The sequence below is a fragment of the Calonectris borealis genome, chromosome 7 (genome assembly GCF_964195595.1).
Source record: "Calonectris borealis chromosome 7, bCalBor7.hap1.2, whole genome shotgun sequence".
NCBI lineage: Eukaryota > Metazoa > Chordata > Aves > Procellariiformes > Procellariidae > Calonectris > Calonectris borealis.
This window is the reverse complement of record NC_134318.1, coordinates 39,249,734-39,270,636: the sequence shown is the minus strand read 5'-3', so window position 1 is coordinate 39,270,636 and position 20,903 is coordinate 39,249,734. Positions and strand designations below refer to the sequence as shown.

Sequence of the window (20,903 nt, the reverse complement as noted above, 5' to 3'; positions counted from 1 at the left end):
TCCTCAATATCCACGTGGTACTCAGTTTTAAGGTGGTAGGCCTTTTCTTATTTTGTGTTTGTTTTTGTTTTTTTTTTTTTTTGGGGGGGGGGGAAGGTGGTGTTGCCTTTTTTTGTTTTGCTTTAAAAAAAAAAAATAAAAATCAGTACTGCTGACTACCTATTCCCATTTTGCCTGCTTCACATTTTATGGCTCTGTCTTACTGCAGGCTACTGCATCATTTTTTTTGCTTCCTTTTATGTTACGGGATAGTCATTTTTACCTTAAGAGGCAGCCTTCTAAGACCAAAGATAAATTTGCATACTTATCTAAAAATGGCAATAAACCAACATTTAAGTATGATAAAAATCAGGTCAATGCCAATCTTTCCCAGAGCAAGAAAGAAACAATTCAGTCTTTACATTTTGTTACAAAAGTCACATAGTACATATCCAAAAATATTAAGATGAGACATAAGTTTAAGCACTTCACATTTTTCATAACATTTTCCAGCTTTCACTGTGTAATATGGAAGTTTCTTTTTAATATTTCTTGAAATTGTTTTCCTTTGCTATTCCCTTGCTTAAAGTTACTTGATTTAAATATAGTTATATACACACACAATGAGACAGACACCTGATAACTATCTGTAGCTAGCTATTGATACACCACAGTAAAACATGATATATGGTTAAGCACATTTTAAAGTGTTTTGGGGAATCAGATATACAGATAAGCATGTATTTATTTTTGGGGATCAGATACACAAACACGTAGATATATGCTTCATGTAGATATATGCTTGTATTTACAACTGTCCTTTTATACAACTAATCAGAATACTAGTGAAATTTTGCTTCAACCACTTTGAGAAACATTTTTTTAAAAATCTATTATCATGATTTTGATACCATACTAGAATAATTTCTAGTAAACAGTTTTAAGTCATTTAACTCAATCTGTAAAATAGCTAACCTTTTTTTGTGCCCAACACCAAACTATTCCTCTGGTGTGAACTCCAGTCTGATACATTAAGTTTGGCATCAGGGACCAGATCTAACAATCTCATTTCAGCAGTATTTGCAAGAAGTTGAAGAGATTGCAATATCATAGTGATGACAGACTAGTGAAAATGTGTGTTGTTTTTTTTTTTAAATATAAGCTATTAATTCTAAAGTTAAATGCATTTTTGTGTACAACAAAGTTAACACACTTTTGTTTGAGAAGCAAGATGTTTTCTATATAGTTACAAGGACATTAAATGTATATAAGCCTTCCATTAAGCACTTGACTGATTTGTTTTATTTTCCACCTCCAAAAGGTAAAAGAGTCTCCATATTTAAGGCATGCAATGATGATTTAAATCTTCAAAGGCATAGGTTTATTCTTCAATAAAGTAACAAAATTTACTAAGGTAATGTAAATTTTATTGGTACGTTCCTCAATTTAAATATCACAGATCTAAGACAAGTTCTGTAACTGAGTTATAGTTATAAGTAACAGCAAAAACAAACACTTGAGCACTCTTAAGACAATGTCATAATCGTAACAAACATCCATCAGTAATTCACATGCTGGCTCTTGGGATCACTTTACACTGAAGTAACATCTACTATAAACACATATGTGGCTAGGGGCAGGCTTAAGGGTAGCTATCCTCTAAATTATACCTCTAAGCAGGCAGAACTTGGCATCACACATTGTTTTCATTTAAATGAATGAAAAAATTTGTCATTTACCAGTATTGTCCTCAATTGTGCCAGGTGGTCCCTCAACAAAATATACAGCACTTCCGGGACACCATTTCAGCTTAATATCAACAGTTTATGAAGCCCAGAAAAGCCTCGTGCCTAAAAAAAGCAAATATCAGTGGCTGGTTTCCTGTTTGAGCAGGCTTAAGCTGCGTCCTCTGCAGATGTGAAGAAAATGAAACAAGGAAAATTTGTTTTTGAAACAAGATATAAATTGATTAAGAATCCTGAATAAAATCAACCGAATGTTAAAGCATCTATCTTTCAAAAAACCTTTATGAAAAATGAAAGGAGGATACTCATAATACTCCATTATGAGCATACAATTAGCTAAAGTTGAACTACTCCAATACTTTATTTTTTTTTTCCAGGGCAAAAGAAAAAAATGCAGCAGCTTTCTCTTATTATTTGTCAATAAACAAATTTTCACAGGAAAAAACCCTGAAGTCATACAAATTTTCTATTTCAAAGTACTAGCAGCTAATTTCTAGCTTACAAAATAATACTATTTGCAGTTCCTTTGTCCTCTGATGAAAAAACAGGATAATTATCATTAATTTAAAAACTTAAGTTGTATAACTGCTATTTTCTTCAGATTAGTTCGAAATTCCTCACCAGATTACTGACATCTACCAGTCTGATGCTCTTAAAGAATAAGAGATAAAAAAACCCTCTAACTTTATTATAAAATTGAAATCAAACATGAAATCATGCAATTGTTTTCCAGTTTTAAAAGTCTGCTTCCATCATATTACACCTTGGCAAGATTCCACTGTAAATTAATACCAATTCTATTCAGCATTCATTAATGAACCACATTAAAAAAAAAATCAATTTGTGCCTTTCTTCCGGTTAATAAAGCAACTGAACACACATGACAAAACCACCACTACGACACTCTTCCTGACAATTCTTGACTGACCAAAAAAGCAACAAAGATGGAATTACCGCATTAATTCTAAAGATTCATAAAAGGAATTGCAGAACTCCAACATTAATCCTTCAGTGTAGGATATCTGTCTGGAAGACCACCAGCCTAACAATTCACCAGAACTGCAACTTAAAAGACTCTTCAGAATACGGATCCTGTCTTACATAGATACGATTTATTTTTCATGAAATTATTATTTCAGGCGATTATAAAACAAAAATCTCCAGGTCTGTGTATGTTTTACAGTTCTTATTACATGCACACTTAGTTATTTTCTGCAGCAGAATCTGCAGCACAGAACAGTGTAATAACTCTTCTGTCCACTTTTAGAATCAAATATTATAAAAAGATTACGAGTTCTTAGAGAGAAAAGCTGAAGGCATCAAACCTGTAACAGATTACATACAACTTAATTTTATTTTGCCTTCCCTCCCTGGAGTGGGAGGGGGGAAGGGGAGGGAGAAGACATGGGTCAATGACATAGTGCTACTTCAGAAAAAACATCCCTGTGACCCATTACCTCTTGGTTCTCGCCATAATCCACCAGCAGCTGATATATTTTTGAAAACCCATTTTCTGGTGTATATTGACACTCATGTAGGAATTCAGAAAACTCTCAGCTCCTTAAAATTTCTTCTTGGAGAGTTGTGTTATACTCCAAACAGGACGTCTCACTTATTTTTGAAGTCTTACATCCCTCTTTCCAGTGGCGGTGTACTAATTTAAGTAGGTACATACCTCACCAGCCCAGCTTCTCTCAGATTTCCCCTCTCACCACTCTTTTCCTCTTGGGTATACCATGTACCAACATTCTTCAACATTTATATCACAAACTGAAGGCTGCCTGGCCTCCTATAAATAAAAATCACAGATCACCTTCTCCCAGTCCATAACTGTCAATGCATGACTACACAACTAGAACCTGCAGAGGCACACAAGTATCTCGTTTTCATCATTTATAACAGACTGCTTAAACTCTCCTACATCAATTTCTATTTTTAGTTTCACACCAGCACCTGCTCTTGAGTTCACCTCCTTTACAGTTTGGTTGCAGCCTCCATACCTTCAAGTACAAAGTCTATACAGGACCATTCAAGTGGCATGCAAGATAACATTTCTATGGCCCAATCTCTCCTTTGACAGCTAATGCTTCATTTCCACAAGCAGGCATAAATCACGGACCGCTGGCTTACTAGAGAAAGTGGAACTTCATGTGAATAAATGACCATGCAATAGGCTTTGCACTATCCACATGAAAGCTTGATTAAGAAATACAGCAACATGAGCACTGCTCCTTAATACGTTTTAGCTCTACTTTACATGTGTTTTGCCCAAGCTCTGTGTATAGTTTTATCATTATTTTTATGTCTTTAATTTAGAGTAACACTTCTGCTTCCTGCTTTATTAGTGTATGGCCATTTTGAACTTTGGATTTCACTTACCACAGGAGATGACTTGGGGTTCTTTTCCTATTAGCTAAGAAGATTAAGAAACATACATTACTACTTACTCATCTCTATGAAATGATAAACAACATTCATAAAACTACACTTGATAAATACAAAATGATGCCATGAGTCATGCCCATCCCTCCTCCCCACCCCCCTTTTTAAGCTCTACTATTTAAACTAGCTCCATCACCGCAAAGGAAAGGTAAGCAGTATCCCCAGCAATCTCCAGTCTTTCCTGCAGTTCCAGGGACAGCTTAATTATTGAGGGCTCTTGGCTTTTGCCTAGGCAATTACTATCAGCTTCCTGCTGTAAATCAGCTACTCTCCAGTTGGTCATCTCTTTTACTGGCCATTTACTCCATTTACTGACTCCCAAGGGTAAGGGATGAGTTCAGACTGTCCTGCTTATACCTTGAACAACACAGCAATGAAAGCTTTCCTTCTTGCATACATCCTGGACAACAAAGAGGAGGGGGGGAAAAAAACCAACCCCAACCCTGAGACAACGTGCTCAGAACAGCCTCTGAAAACAAGTCACATAAATCTTCCAGGACCATTGTCCAAACTTCTTTATTTTCAACCCTTTGAAAACCTTCCAGTAGAAACAGAACACCATATAGATAATTTAAGCCAAGAGACAACATCTCTGCTCATCTTTCACAAACCCCTTAAAGTACCCAAAACATTACAGAAAAACATTAATCCAGAAGCTGAAGAGATGACTTGGGTACAATTCTGACAACAACCGAAGATAATTTAGGATTGACTGTTTTAAAATGACATACTGAGCTTTTCTATTTCCCAACGATCCTTCACTGATTTGTTTTTGTTCTGGAGGGCACAACAGACATTGTATGCTTCTGTTAAACATAGAAGACACAACTTTGATTTGCTAGAAGCATATCAAACTATTAGCAACATTTTAACTACATCTACAAATGAGAACTGGAAGTCTCCAGGATATGCTGACCCCTAAATTTAGATTCCTTCTCTAAAGTGGTCAAGAAGAAGGAAAAAAGCAGCTGCAAAAGGCCAGTATTCACTTGGAAGAGAATTCCTAAGCATAAGAAGTTAATCTTCAAAATTAAAAAACCTGAAATAAGTTCCAGTAGCACTGACGTCTCCTCCCCCTGATCAAACTAGGCATATCAAACAACTAGCATCTAATCCAACTTCCAAACAGGCCACAATATAGAAGAATCATCATTTGCACTGATGAATCATCTAAAAAAACAGCAGTCTTATCTTCCACTTAAGTCTTACTCAGTCATCACTCTGTCTTCAAAACGCATCTGATCTGCTGTTTTCCAGGAAGACTTGTTAAATCAGGGTAAGCCAACTATTCCCTTCTTTTCCAGTGTACCTCAGCAAGTCCAAACTATTCTATGATTTTAAGTCAAATGACTGTGATTTTATTCCACACTATCTACCACTTAAATGCTACAGCATTAATCCTGGGTGCTTTATTTATTAAAAATATTATATTATTAAAATACACATTTTACAACAGAAATGCATCAAAGCATATAGTTTGATATACCTTCTTTCAGTACAGACTGAATCCAGTAAAACCTGCAACACCCCAAGACTGTTGGTATAATAATACGCCAGTGAGAAACAGCTGGCTCTCTCTGAAGAGAGAAACAACGGAGATGAAGTTAACCACAAAAGATGCACGGAATTAATTAACACAGACCACCGTCTGCCTCCCTACTACACTGGCAGTTAAGGTTTTCCCAGCCATTTCGGTCTGCCTCCCAATTCCAGACACACTGCTTGCCAGAAAGCTGCAATCATTCACCACGGACAATGACATCAACCCATGCACAAGCTCTTCATCTTCAGGCTAAACTGCAGCACTGTTACCTTTGTCTAGGTAAAAGTTTCAGTACATTTGAGGGGAAGACTGGAGTTCTAAGGAAAATGTTCTGAAGTTACCTGAATCCATCACCCGCTGGCCTATTTCAAATACCCATCTACAAGTTCCACGATGGAACAGACCGGTACTTCCTCAACAACTTTTACAGGAATTCCTGCAAGTGATGTTTCATGCTCTTAATTTAACCCCCTTCCTCCATTTTAAGGTATTTGCAATAGCAGCTGAAGGCTTTGGGATATGATGAAATGAGGAAATGCACTGCACAGGATGCAAAATTCCTCTCTATCACTGATCTCTTAAGACAGCCAAAACAAAAAACCTCACCTATTAATGGTTTTTGCCTAGCTAAAACAAGTATTTTAATTGTCCCTCTAAATGCACTGAGCTAACGCAAATAAAAGGAAGCAACCTGTGCAATGAGGCCATTATAAAAGACACTCTTGAAATTTATCTATTAATAACTTACGAGTGATGAGTAGCCTAGAAAGCAATAAAGTAAAATAACCAAGTTAAAAGACAGTAAAAGAGTATGTTCAATAACGCAAAATTTTTACAACAGTCAGAAGTACAGTTTTCATCACTTCATATTAAGTCTAGGTAATACAAAGTTTCTCAAAATGAGATATAACCAGAGAGATGAGTACAACAGAGGAAAACAAAATATAGTTACACTAATTCACTTTGACTTATCTCATACAATCTCAAAACAAATTTTTAAAAGCTTATTAATTTCAGTTACAGACTAGTTAAAATGCTTAATAATGCAGGTTCAGAGTTTATTATTATTCACAATTATTTTTAATGTTAATACGGGCCTTTTCAAAGTTTTAAGTAAGTGCTGTATGTAAAACTCCAAATATGACAAATTAAGTCCTTGCTCTTGAAAATGCTTACATGCATTAGTCTACAGAAATTGTTCCATTCATGACAACTAAACCAAATTAAAAATTAAGCAGGGAATAAGCACATTACTTATTAGGATTACTTATTATTACTAGTTACTCATTAATAAAAAACTGTTTAATTGCAATTACTAGTAACTGTTTCATCTAGGCCAACCACTCTGAGAACTCAGATTCCACAAACTGCCAGCTATTTCAAATTCAACCCAAACTTGTCTTCAAATATGAAAGGGCAGGAGTCTCAAAAGCATCCCAATGACTTTGAAGCACTAAGACTATCTCCATCAAACTATAAATCCTGACGAAGCTCGTTTAACCTGAGGAAGTTCAATACGAAAAGGTGAGGCTGGTTAAAAGAAGTTTGCCATTTTTGAGTCAGTGTTGCCGATTTTCACTCTGAATCCTGGGTACAAACTCACGAGCACAAACAAACATACACCTTCTTCCAGTGAAGTATGCAAAAAATCAAAAGGCCAGCTGGTTAGGAAATCAACAAGCTGAAAACACCTTCTTCAGTATTCACAGAGTACTCTTACATTTATTAAAGGAATAGCAACATCTACATAAGAGTGTGTTAAATTAATTTTGAAAGTACTACTTAAAAAAAAACCAACTATCTGCCTTAGTAGCACCAAAGTGTTGTGCTGAAAACACTGGGTAGAAGCCAAACAGAGGGAAACTTTGAGAGTGTTGCAGTAGTAAAAGGTACCTTTTACATACAGATCCAAAGGCAAGTTCCAAATTCAAATGCTAGAATATCACATTCAGACTAATTCCATTAAACTGTACATTTAAGACACTCTAAAGCCAGCTCTGAAGAGCTGAATACCTGCAAACTGTGATTTCACATTACGTATGTCTACCAGTAGCACAGCATATTACAGGCCAGCTGAACACAAGTTTAAGACAACATTTAACAATTTTGTCTACAGTGAGCTCAGAACAAAGCAAGCAAGCATATTTTTTAGCGCTCATAACCAACTGTGGAGTCTAACAAGGCCTGTAAATAACTGATTTTTCAGTTTATTTAAAGTATCAAATAATGAAAAGAACACTATCAGATGAATATTTGGTTTGACCTTTTTTAAAAATGTAAAAAGATTTAATGAAACCAAAGCACACAAAGCAAGTCACTGATTATCAAATTTGATTTTCTAGAACTAATATAGCAAATTCAATGCAGAATAAAAAAAATGCACTGGTTCATCTACATTAATACTTTGGGCAGGAAAAATTGTTGCCATTAAGATTTCACCTCACTGTTATTTTAATACTGTGGGACTTCACAGTACAGACCATGTTCAGTTCATTGCACAAGCCACTATGCAGGCCAAAATTCCTGCTACTGCAAGGACTAGATGTGTCCTCCAGAATGTAGCTTACTTATCAACCATGTTAGAACTACACAAGGATTCACAGCAATTAGGACTAGTCTCAGAGCTCTTCAGTAAGCGCAAGTTTAGTGAAAGTTCTTTAGGAAGAATAAGGCTTTGTCTGTCTCATGTAAGTGAACCAATACTCATTTCCAGAACACATGCCAGCTCCTGTTTACCATAGTGGGAGGAGAAAATTAAGCTCCCACCAAATGGCAAGGTTTTCAGGTCCATACCTCCCCACCCTCCCTCCACTTTTTTATACTACTTAAGTTAAGAAAATGAAATCCCGCTCTGCTATATTTAATAAAAGTCTCCCCTGACACAGAGAGAAACCCCGTAAAAGAAAAGCTTATCTGCAATGACAGGTTTTGTAGCACAGTGCCAGCACGCTAACACTTCACTTGAAGCACACATTTCACTGTAACTTCTCACACAATTCACTTCCAGCAGCCTTCCTCCTTGGAAACAAGCCGTGAGCCCAAGGAATTGTCCTCACATCAGGTACTGGGCCATGTCTGGGCACTGACCTTCTTCCTTACCTTTCTTCTTATTTGTGCAATGACACAAATACCAGTTTACTGCACAGCTGTTGTTCTGCACTGACACTGGTTTTTCTCAAAGCGTAAATTACGATGCATATGGAGAATAATAACGCTCCACCTACAGAGTAATCCCAATACTACCAGGAAGTCATCAGGCTCCTGGCACTTTGCAGGATTGCTGCCTGACCTATACACAGCAAGACGGAAATACTCCAGAAGAATCGCAAGTCCTGCGTATGTGCAACAACATGCCTGGAAATCCTGAACTTACCATGAGTACGCAACAAACTGGTTTACAACATACTGTACTGCAGCCTTCCCCCAAGAAGGGAACAAATGGACCTCCCTAAGAAATCCTGCTCCTCCACGCAAAAATCAGGGCACCAGCACAAATTAGCAAGACAATATAAATGAATTACAGCACCTACAATGAACTTGATTTAAGGAAGAAAAAAAAAAAAGGTTAATGAAAAAAAAAAATAAGCAAAGCCAGAAGTCCTGAATAAGCAGGAATACTTCTGAAGCAAGAACAACCTTTAAACACTGCTACCTAACTTTGCAGCAGTAGCGCACATACAGCCACTGAGTCTATTAGCTATAGAAATAACTTGCCAGATGAATTATTAGTACAGCCTAAGTTTCCATTTGTTATTATAAGCCTCCCTAAAGAGTTAACCAGTATATTTAACAACATCTTTTGAAGTGCAGTTTTAAGAGGACTGCTCACTCTTACAACAAACCTGACATGCAACTGTTTTAGCTCTGAACAGAAGAACACTTAATTAAGTCACTAGTCTGAACAAGTTCAAACACATTTTCTTGGACATGGGATGTAAATGTAGTGGGTACCAAAGCACCCATGGAGAGCATACACATCAAAACAATTACGTATTAAACTAATGAATTTATCACCTATCTGTCAGCATAGAGAGACTGTTCCTGGGAGTGTTGACTCTCAACAATGAAGACATATTTGCAAAGCTTGATAATTGCTGTCTTGTCTACATTTTCAGTTTATAGCAATAACAATACCGTCTTACATTGGATTTTAAATCTAAAATACTTTTAGCTCTATGAAGTCACTAAAGACACTGCTTTTTAGAGGTGGCTGCAAATTCTTTTCCCCCTTAGGGGAGTGGGGAGGTAGAGAAGCTATCTTTTCTCAACCTGTTTCACATGAAAAGTCAATAAATCAGACTGAATTTGAGAGATTCTACCTATCATGCCAGCAGAACAAATAAACAAAATTGATAGCTATAACATTTGGATGTAACAGTTAGCTGGAATTAAAAGCATTCTCCAAATAAGAGAACAGCCAACAGAGGAACAGACAGCTTTGCTATTGTTCCCTGTGTGGCAGAATCATAACAGGAAAGATTTGCCTTGTTCATTCAGGTATTTTAAGCATTGTTTTTATACTTCATTAAACAAACAAAGCAATGCAGCGCTCCTTAAAGTTTTAAGGATTGGCTTTCTCTGTTTTTAACTGATCCAAGAGATTTCCAATCAAAACTTCCCCCCTCCCCTTATTTTACTGATTTCACTCCTTCCGCCTGGAGCTAACCCCCAGCTTTGAACCTGGGCAGTCTCTTCAGCCTCTCCCTCCTAGCACAATGGAGCTATATGCCCCACGTTACTGCACCCGAACACATCAAAACCTGATTGACATACCCTTGTAACACTTCTGCGATGCAGAGAGCTGCTACTGCTCTGCAGTTTCAGTATGAGAGCGGAGGGACAGAGAAGCAGCTTGTCCCAGGCCACACAGGAAGCTTTTGGCAACACAGTGAGCTGAACCTGTTTCCCAAGTCCCAGAGCAGCAACCTCACCATTGAACCACCTTTCTTCTACATAAAATACCTGAAACTATTCAGATTTTCAAGGCAAAGGCATATGTTCAAACCTGAAAACTGTTTAAACTGTTGAATGCCACAAATGTCTACCAGACCTGCAACTCCCTACTCGTGCAGATAACATCTGTTAAAAGTAAGTGGCTCATATAGTTCTGCACCAGAAAGCTTAATAAGTTCCTTCTCCAAGATTAAAGAAACACCTACACATTCTAGATGCTTCTGCAAGTCCCTGGAGGGAGAAAATGCTGCTTAGTGCTGAGACAATGAACCAAGCTTCCTTCCTCAACAGCAACAAAACCCTGCTGCTTTACCTAGCACTAACAGGAAAGTGTTATTTATAAAATTGAGCCATATATGATTACATATCTAAATGTTTCTCAAAATTAGGCTACAGTATGTATCAAGATGACCTTAGACTTACAAATTTTCAAAGTCCTAATCTGAGAGATCAGTGTAAGAGTAGAAAAAATTTTGAAACTGCTCAGCCGTATCTCCCATTCCAATTCATTTCAGTTATTCTGTGCATTAAAGTGTAACTTCAAAACCTGACTTGAACCATTCTTGTTACTCTGACCTCTTCAGCAGGCAATTTTTTTAAAGCAGCTACATTATTCCTATATATCAGATAAGCTCACTAGAATTTTCATATTTGTGCTTCTTATATAACTGTATAAAGCATTGAGAGCAATGCTTCCAGCCATGTCTTGTTGCATTTAGGCTCAAATACAAAAGAATACGTGTACTGACTGTTATATTTCTTGTATAATTTGTTTCCTGGCGACATCTACAGCACTTGCTCCACTTTGTAAAAATGTTTTATGCTAAAGCCAGTTACCTAAATTCCCATATTTTGGCACTGAAGTAAGTTACTATCCTGTATTTTCATGCAATTATCCAACTGCACAAAGGTTTATTTGGCTCCAAACCCCATTAAGTATTTTCTAAGAATGTTTCTATTGCTCATAATTACCAGGGTGAAAAAAACCCAACCATCTTGCAAGAAAGATACATGCCTTCGTATCACAAGCTATTGTTTAGACAAACACTGACCTACAGCTGGATACAAGAAAGAGCACACCACGGCATGCAAGGAAACTTCTCACTTACAACATGCATTCACTTCCCAACGCTGCTGGTTTACTGCATTTTGAAGAAAATACATTTACTATGATAGCTGTCAGCTTAAATAACCAGGAACATTTAGTAATGAAGACATTGATGGAATTCTAAACCTACTAAAATAGATTAAGAATTTGCAGGCCTGGCAGTTTGGGCTATCTCCAACACTACACTGGAGACCGTATTACAAGTAGAGATCTGTTCACATTTCAGTAATGTCCTCAAGTTCTTTCTAATCTGCGACAGTCTGTTACAATAAAAACTGACTTTTGCACTCTCTCTCTTCTCCACTAACACTCTGCCATACAGTCAGCCTTTATTTTTCCTGCTGATGTAGCTTCCTTGTCTTCTGAAAGAAGCCACAGCTATCTGGAAAAACCAAGGCCTTTTCCTGCATTCAGGTCTTCTCCTCATATACGTGCCTTCCTTATTCCCATGTGTGTGTGTGTCTTCTCTCTGTCACCCAGTTACTACTCCTGAGGAAGAATAAGTAGAGGGGAAAGGAGGAGGAGAAAAGCATTAAGATGCTTCCTACTTTATTCATACACCGGTGGTTCTTTGTCTATTCTCTAATTTATATGAAAGCATCTGCTCCTCTGAAACATTTAAACACTGCAACATACCTGTCAGTGACCTACTGTGCATCTTTTTCTTTATTTCCACCCTTGAAATGCATAGCTATACAATGGAACATAGGGCCAACGGCAGTTATAAAACACAGAAATAGCTTAAGAAAATAAATGTCATCCTTACAATTTACTAACTGAAAATTATATTTTCCACACTAACAAAGTAAAATCGCAATGTTTAGTAACTGCAAAAAGAACACAAGAGAGTCACACAAAGTTTTACTTCTGATGCAAAGCTGCCTCCAGCAGTCTAGTATTCAGTGATTTCTAGGATACACAAAAATCCCATGTATAATCTCTTGAATTATCACTTTCTGCAGCATCAGTGCTTATCTATCCCTGAATTAAAAGGCTCTCCTCCAAATATCAACCAGGCTAAGAATCCTTCTCTACCATGAGAGATTTCAGCCCACTTTTAACACTTAGTCATGTGACAAACAGGAAAACAGCACTTCTACACTTCTCTGCTTTACATACCTGACAGTTTTATGTATTGTTACTTGTGTGACTCTCTCAAGTAAAAATAACAACCAGAAGTAGGAAACAAGACTGCAGGGACCTAAAAGGCAAGTCTACTGTTCCAAACCCACTGTTAAGGCTTACTAGAATGCAATGAGTATCCTGTGAATTTATCTAACATGGAGCCTCATGAGAACAGGTGATAAAACTTAAAGAAGTCTTCCTATACATAATTGGATGAATAGACCTTCTCAAGGACTACTGAATTGCTTTAAAGCTGCACCTGTTACTCAGTTGTGAAATAAAATGACACAAGACTTCATCATACTTCATAACTACTTTCAAATCAAAAGTATTAAAAAGCACCATCCTTAAAATTGCAGTAAATTCATTAAAAGAGAGTAACTCATCATAGAGCAACCAGCCAAAGTTGCCATGCACAGCTCTATCTCAGTAAAAACTGTGTTTGTGCTGCATCATAATGAACACAGCCCAAGTATAAAAAGGAAGTGGACAAATCAAACAGGAAAAAAAAAAACCAAACCCTGCTGGATTCAACAGTGAGAAGCTATTCCTGGTACCTCACAGGCCCAAACTGTATGATCAAATATGGCTCTGTCTTCCAGTGTTATGTATGGGATTGGGTAATGGGAAGAGAAGAGAAAACATATCTTTACAGACATTATGGCCTCTTTTAGTAAAATAAGCAATTTGTTAGAAGGCAACAAAAAAGCTGATGCCATTCAGCTTACTATATGCAAGGATGTCTAGTAGCCTCTTTAAAAGCACTATGTTTTTGTAAGAAGGTGAAGCATGGAGAGATCTAGCTCATAAGAATCAAAAAAAAAAAAAGTAATTCTCCCTCTCAGCTTTACTCAGATAAGCAACACCATTTTGCTCATGCCTAATTCATACTGCTCAGCCTAACAAATTAATCACTGTTTCCCCACTTGAAGATAAACCGTTCTTTTTGCTTGTTTATAAACATAGTACATTGATTAGTGAAAACTAGACTTTTTTTTTTTAAAAAAGGCATCAAAACAGGAGCCTGTTCCCCAAAGAGAAATTGCTGTCCTCTTGATGTTACTTTGCAAACATTTTATGCAATAATATAATGCCTTTCATGAAGGTTATGCATTGGTTATACCTAAGGGAACTGCACAATACACACAGTATTTAAGTCTGTCTTAAGTTAGTAGCATGTCAAACACACATCTAGAATTGTACATGTGCTAAAAACTGCTACTATGACAATATTAGTTACAGTTTAACATTCATTTATAGTCAAGTTATCCATTTAAAGACACTTTGCTTCAGTAAATAACCAGCCCAGGTTACAGCTAAGCTAGAACACAACTCCGAGGCGCAGGCTTGCATTGCTAGCACAGGCAACAGCTTTCCGAAATAGCCCTCTTCAGAACTAGTGCCTTCAAAAGCTAAAAACAGACTAGCCGCTGAATGTTAGCCGTCCCAATCACACTCAGCTCTCCTTGAAGCTGCAGCTTGAGATTTCAATGCCAGACTCGAGCACAACCGAGAGAGGCCCGGCTTGGCGGCCGAGCAGGCGGGGTGCTCCGGGAGCCCACACCCTCCCAGGCACCATCACTGCAGGGCTCTGCCCAGATAAGATCGCTCCTTCCCATCATGCTCAAAGACCGAAGTTGAGCAGAAGAGAGGAGAAGAAAAAAAAAAAAAAATTACGGGTAATGAGATCATCCTCTTACCTCTGGGGATGTGACAGAGCCTTGTCTGCTTTACCAGGGCGATTATGCCACGGCCTCCTATACACTGCCCCTGAGGTGAAACACGGGGAGAGCCCCCACGCCAAGGCGGTGGCTTCGAGGGAAAAGGAAGAAAAAGGAGAGGGAGGAGGGAAGGGAAGCGCACGAAGCGGTTACGATCGAGGAGCTACACAAAGGCAGAGGCGTCGAGGGAACAGGGCAGTGCCCTGCCCGGTCAAACACCGGGCGAGCACGGAAGAGCATCAACCAGGCGCCTTCCCCACAGGGCCGGGCCGGGCAGCCCCGCCGCCTCAGCGCGCCCCGACCCCGCCGCCTCAGCCCCCCGGCCCCGCCTCAGCGCCCCTGCCGAGGCACTTACTGGAGTCCAGGACAGTCCGGGAGCCCCCGTGAGGAGAGCCGGGCCGCGCGGGGACCCGCCGCCTCCTGCCGCGCTCCCTGCCCGGCCCGGCCCGGCTCGGCGCAGCGGGCGGCCCTTTCTCTTCCCGCCCCCTTCTCCCTCCGAAGAAACTTCACCGCCTCCCGCCGCCACCGACCGCGGCGACACCGCCGAGGCCCACGCCCCGCCCCGCCGTGCTCATGCGCCGCAGCCCCACCGCCGGGCCAGCCCGGCGCCGCGGAGCCTTCTGGGATATGTAGTGCGGCGCGGGTGGCGCCGGCGCGGCGCGGCCCTGCGGAGCAATGCCTGACGGGAGTTGTAGTTCCCCGGCGGCGGGGCCTGGTGCTGCCCGGGCTGCTGAGGCGGAGCTGGGGGTGAAGGTACCGCCATGCAGAGGAGAAAGCAGCGTTACGCGAATACATGTGACACTGCTTATTGTCTGCAGCTGTGTTTTCTGAACATGCAATTACTTTGATTTTAATATTAAATGTAATGGAGAGGGACCCTGCCAGAGGGGATTAACAGCGTGGGTGTGTGGAGACTCTGCCCCCCCACTTCTCACAGGAGGCTCCGGGGCCGCCCCAAAGCTCTGCGAAGCCATCGGTCACCGTGGCGAATAACCATGTCCAGTAATGATACTTAACCGATTTTAATGGGAATTATCTTCTAAGCATATACTGTATTTGCATAAAATGCTTAGTATTTTCCAAAGTTTTTTTCCTAGCTTAAAGCCGTGATATCTTTAAAAACAGAAAATATTTGAACGCAGCCGTTGCATGTAAATACTTCTTTGTTTCAAGCTGGCATTTAACAACTGTACTTCACGGCGAAACAAAAGCTGTAATCAGAGCACAACAATAAGGCTGAAGTCAGCCGCAAACAATGCCGTACCATTCCCATGGCAACTTTTTCCTATCAAGCCCTGGCTAGGTCACACACTCTGCAGCTGCACGAGCCAGAAGCTTTTCAATCTGGACTCCATTCGCAATTATTCATGCGTTTTTTTGATGATTTTCACTTAACAGTGTTTTCCTGGGGTTAATGTAAGACAATTAACAGTAGCCAGCACCGTGTCCCTCCCCCGCTTCGGTCCTGATTTGACATTTCTCGTGCTGACAGAACTACCATGACTGTGGCAGCTCATTAAACGACTGCAGGATGTGGCCTGCCATTGCACTGCGCGTGGAAGAGCCCTTTGCAAAAACGATATGCCCTTTTTGCAATCAAAAAAGCCGTGCAATCAAAAGCTGTTTCATAACGGGCGTGCAGAAGGTGTCAGAATGGAAACCATGGCAGTCTACAGTCTGATATGCCTTAACTTTCAACTGCTTTCTCCAGCCTCCCAAACAAGGTTTGAATAACCATGTGTTGTGATAATAGGACTCAGGAAAGGAAAAAAAGGAGATGATTACATTTAAAAGGGGGAATATATTTTATTGGCATCAGGTAGCAAACCTCATATTGTAGTTTACCATAGCTTCCATCATGGAAGACTACTGCAACCTTCCTTTTGAGATGGCCTAATTCTTCCCCTGTTTGCAATTTAGTGAGGAGACAGTCAGGTGTATAAAGAACTATCTTTGCTTAAGTTGAGGTACAAACTTTTTAAAATAGCCAAATTCTGTAAGTTGCACTGTTCACAAAAGTATGGTCACGGAATATGCATGTGGGGAACCAAAAGGTGAAGAGCTCAGCCATTGACCAGTGTGAGATGGAGAAGTCAGCTGCCACCGATGCAGCTTTTCCCCCATGAATTACGCGGACAGTGCAGGTGAGCCCAACAGGGTATGTCTCCCTGTTAAACAATTTAGGTATCAATCCTTGATGTCCAAGACAACCTTATGTGTATACAAACATAAATATAGTCCCCTCTAATGCCTCGATTTAAAGCAAAACTTGCTTTCAGCAGGAGGCTGCTTATAGTTCTAGTGTTATGATATTGTACTGGTACACAGGCTACTTAAAGCTCAGCTGCGCTCACTGACTTCGAAGCAATTCAATATTTTCAGTATTCCTTTCTGTAGAGTGTGCAAATGTAACAATTGAAAGAAATTGTGGTGACAAACAGGTAAACTTCAGGTCTGAAGTGACTAGATCACACGGATACCTTCCCATTCTTCTGTAATACAAAGTAGGTGTGCAAAGATTACAAAGGAGAGAATCTATTTTTTACCTAGCCTGCAATGTCTAAAAATTTTCAAGAATAAAGTCTGCACTGGCTTCTGCCCCATGCAATGCCACTGACTTCAATTTAGAAGTTGGCTCAGAGCCCAGTATATTCCAGCAGAATTATGAGACAGGCACTTACTTCCTCTCCAGTTGTCTCTATTCATAGTCTTCAAAAGCTGGCAGGTATTCTCACAACAGTCGTCAGGCCTGGGAAGAAATATTGGCAGGCCCCTTCTGTACCAATCCTTCACTCAGGAGCTGCTTGTGATTCTCGTCACTGAAATGGGTAAGAGAGTTTGGACATCAATTCCGGCTAGGATTCCAGTTACCCAAAATACAGTCCATAATAAATAACATTTAGTGGGTGACCTGCGGCAATATGCACCTTTGAGAACACGTGTTTGTTTTACAAGGTATGGAAACTCCCTGTAGAACATACATGTATAACAGTAATACCAAAAGGAGTAATATGTATCTATATATATATGTATATACAGATATACAGATATAAATATACATATCACATATATACCCTGTATATATAAATACACATCTTGCATGTCCTGGCAATGAAGCAGAAATATTCAACGATTCCAAAATATCCCAGTTCTTAGCTTTTCTAATTGTATTTTCATGATGGATAATTTTATCCAGCAGAGGAAGTTCAGCAAGTTTATACACACACAGAAATAAAGCACTATGAACAAAACCTCACTTCATTGCTCTAAAGAAATTAATTCTGCCTTAGACAAAACGGTTTTGTTAAAACTAACAGTTATGTTACAGTGAAAAACAGGAAAAAGCCTGGCCAGTGAATTACTAAGTATAGAACAAAATGCGTTCTCTATATTCTTTTTTTATGGGTTCAATAATGCAAATTCCATCCCCATGCAGTGTGCCGGCTGTGCACTCCTAAAGAGGGGTGTTACTGAACTCAGTGGGACTGCTTTTCTTAGGGGCTATGGTCAGGCGAGGTCGTTACTCTGCTCACACCTTCAGTGTTAGCAACCAGGGAAAGCTTTTCCATCATTAAACTTTACCCCAGAGGATGAATGTCTGAGTTTTCTGCAATGACACGGAATTGATTAGGTAATATTTATTACCCACTTAAATTATTTACCCTAATGTAGAGATAGACAAAAGTTCTCCAAGGTTCCTGTCAGTATGACCTGGGGAAGAACCCCGTATCTCAGGGTTGCCATTAGCTGTGACTTCAAACACATGAGCAAGACGGACTCTAAGGTTGTCTTCTCCACCTCGGGAGTGCATCCCTGTTCACCTCCAGTTATGGGCAGTTTCTGAAGCCTGAGAAGATAACCACACTGATCCCTGAGCTGTCACTTAGCTAATGGGTAGTGAGGGAAAAATGTCCCCTCGATTGTTGCAGGCAATTAGCTAAAGCACTGAAGAAGGAGGTTTCCCTACAATCATTGCCTTACAGCAAAACTGTGTGTGTGATGGGCACCTTGAGGGCAACGCAGACAAGCCTCATCCTCCCAGGGGGAGGAAAGGAGCAGAAGCATTAAAATCCCTGCACATATAAGCAGAGAGTTTAATTCAGAAGCTGCTTTAAAGCATATTTACAATATGCATTGTAAAGCCTCCAAGTAAGAGCCAAAACTTCATCTCTTCTGATAAAATTATGTTGACAGAGCTTGGAAATTTAATTTCACGTGGAGGTTGAATTCATTCAGATTCAGCTTCCAGTTGTTGGATCTTGTTATTAATTTGATACTGAGGTAGAAAAGCACGCTGATGTAACTGCTGTGTGTAAGTACTGATATAGAGTGATGAAGTAATTTCTCAGCCTTTTGAGTTAAGTACTCTGTTTCCCTGAAAGTCATATTTAAACACTTCGAGCTCATTGGCACTAGGAGTTTAATATTCTTATGTTGCAGTTGTTTTCCTCATTCCCATGTGCATAGTATTCTACTAAAATATGTGATGATCCTTCAGTTTCTATCAAACAGTGCAGTTCTAATTTTCTTCCATCATTTTTAGATATAAAGTTTATTACTGAAAAACAAAAAGCCCTTTTCCCTCCTTATTCTATTTTAGCCAGAGCTCTTCCACTTAAAAAAAAAAAGTGAATTATTTTTAAAATACAGTGTCTCTGCAATAAAAAGTTTGAAATGTTTTTTTTCAGTTGGGGACTATCATCTCTTTCATTCCAAAGCTTAAAAGATGAGAGTTTAATCTTCTCCAGAAAAGGGCGTATTCTGCACTGAAATATATGCAAACCGCCCAGAGGGCTTTCAGCTTGCGCGGTTGTTGCAGTCACTTACTCAGCTCAGGACGGTGTTCTGCTTCTTACTGTCGTCGGGCTCAGCAGCGGCGTACCCTAGAGAAAGTCAGCACACAATGCTATAATGGTCTCGGGATGACGCTAGAAGGTCAAGACGCGCGAGCTGGCTTTCTGGCAGTGTCGCAGATGTGATGTGGGCTGCTCGCAGCCTCCCCGTGCCTTTCCTTCAGCAGATATCCTTCACCAGATGCTGGTTAGCAAACCTTCTCTTGTGAAGGGTTTGAGGTCTGCAGATGAAGGTATACAACAGTGTAAACATGATTTAGTACTAGAAAAAGTGATACTCTGTTGGAGCACGCAGAATGTGAGATGGAGGTAATGAGATACACTCTTTTATTTATTTAATTTTTCACTATGCACTATATTCCAGAGATCGTTTACATTTATATTAGGTGGTATAGTGCAGAGCAAAACAGATGGTTGAAGCTGCTCTCATTTGTACTTTTGCCTGGAACCATAGGTCATACTTTGCCGTAACAACTCAGAGTCTCGGAGCGACAAAGTCGCAGTCCACGATGGGTGGACGTATGAAAGCTTTCGTTCAGTTATAGCAAGATCCCAAAGTACTTTGCAATGTCCTGCCCCTGCCACACCCCCTGACTTAGCTGTGGCTCATATGTCCCGTGCTGGGGAATCCCTTGGTGATGGCGCTCTGGGTTTCTCCATCCGGTTGTGCCAGGCGGCAGGTCGAGGCGATGTGCCAGGCGACAAGTGTCCCACTGCTGGTGCCACCAGCCCTCGACCCCTCTCGTCGGTACCCACTTATGGATGTGCTCCTCCAGCATGGAGCAGCCCCCACTGGGATGCCCACGTAAGTGGCAGAGCCTTAGACCGAGGTTTTTAACAGGAAGAACAGCTCTGCAGGTGGAGATCCAAGCAGCAGCATCTAAAAATGTACTATTTAACAGCTACAGGGGCCCCCGGTACAAGGTCAAAAGTGCCTCAGCCCCATGACACAGAGCACAGCACCAGCACAAGCTCAGTTGATAATTTTGGATGGGGTCAACATTTTTCCCAGCTGACTTATGCCCTGGCAGGCGCCGTGCCAGATCAGGTATCACCTGGCACTCTGCAGCTGGCACGGAGGCGGCGTTAAAGCCAAAAGCTGGTGCGAGCTCCAGAGAAGACGCCGCGGCTCCTGCGGCTGCAATGTGCCCACACAGCCTAATCCTGACCCGGTCTGTGCCAGTGGGGGACGTGGAGCTGTGCCACCCGAGGCAGCTGCAGCCCAAGGAGCACCTCTCCGACGGGGCTTGATCCCGCTCTCTGGGGAGGCCGGAGGGGAGACACCCTCTGACATCCCTGGGGCTGGACTGGGCACGGGGGACATCTCTGCACGCAGCCAAATAAACCTTAGCCCTGCTCGGGAAGCAGCAAGTATCAAGAAAAAGGCTGGTCTGGCTTCTCGCTCCGCGGCAGGTCAAGGCACTGCAGGAGCCG

General features: G+C 40.4%; 1 protein-coding gene across 10 annotated transcripts in view; it reads right to left on the bottom strand.

Annotated features, from left to right (window-relative positions):
• Positions 1-15,162, bottom strand: part of PLEKHA1 (pleckstrin homology domain containing A1) — a 38,759-nt gene extending 23,597 nt beyond the window's left edge. For 2 of the 10 annotated variants that reach the window (XM_075155233.1, XM_075155229.1), the window contains exon 1: positions 14,972-15,162. The gene's annotated coding sequence lies outside the window, so the exon portion shown is untranslated. Of the gene's footprint in view, positions 1-1,718; positions 1,830-14,595; positions 14,708-14,971 lie in introns of all 10 variants that reach the window. The other 8 variants (XM_075155232.1, XM_075155234.1, XM_075155230.1 and 5 more) reach the window with 7 other exon arrangements.
• Positions 15,163-20,903: the final 5,741 nt, after the last annotated feature.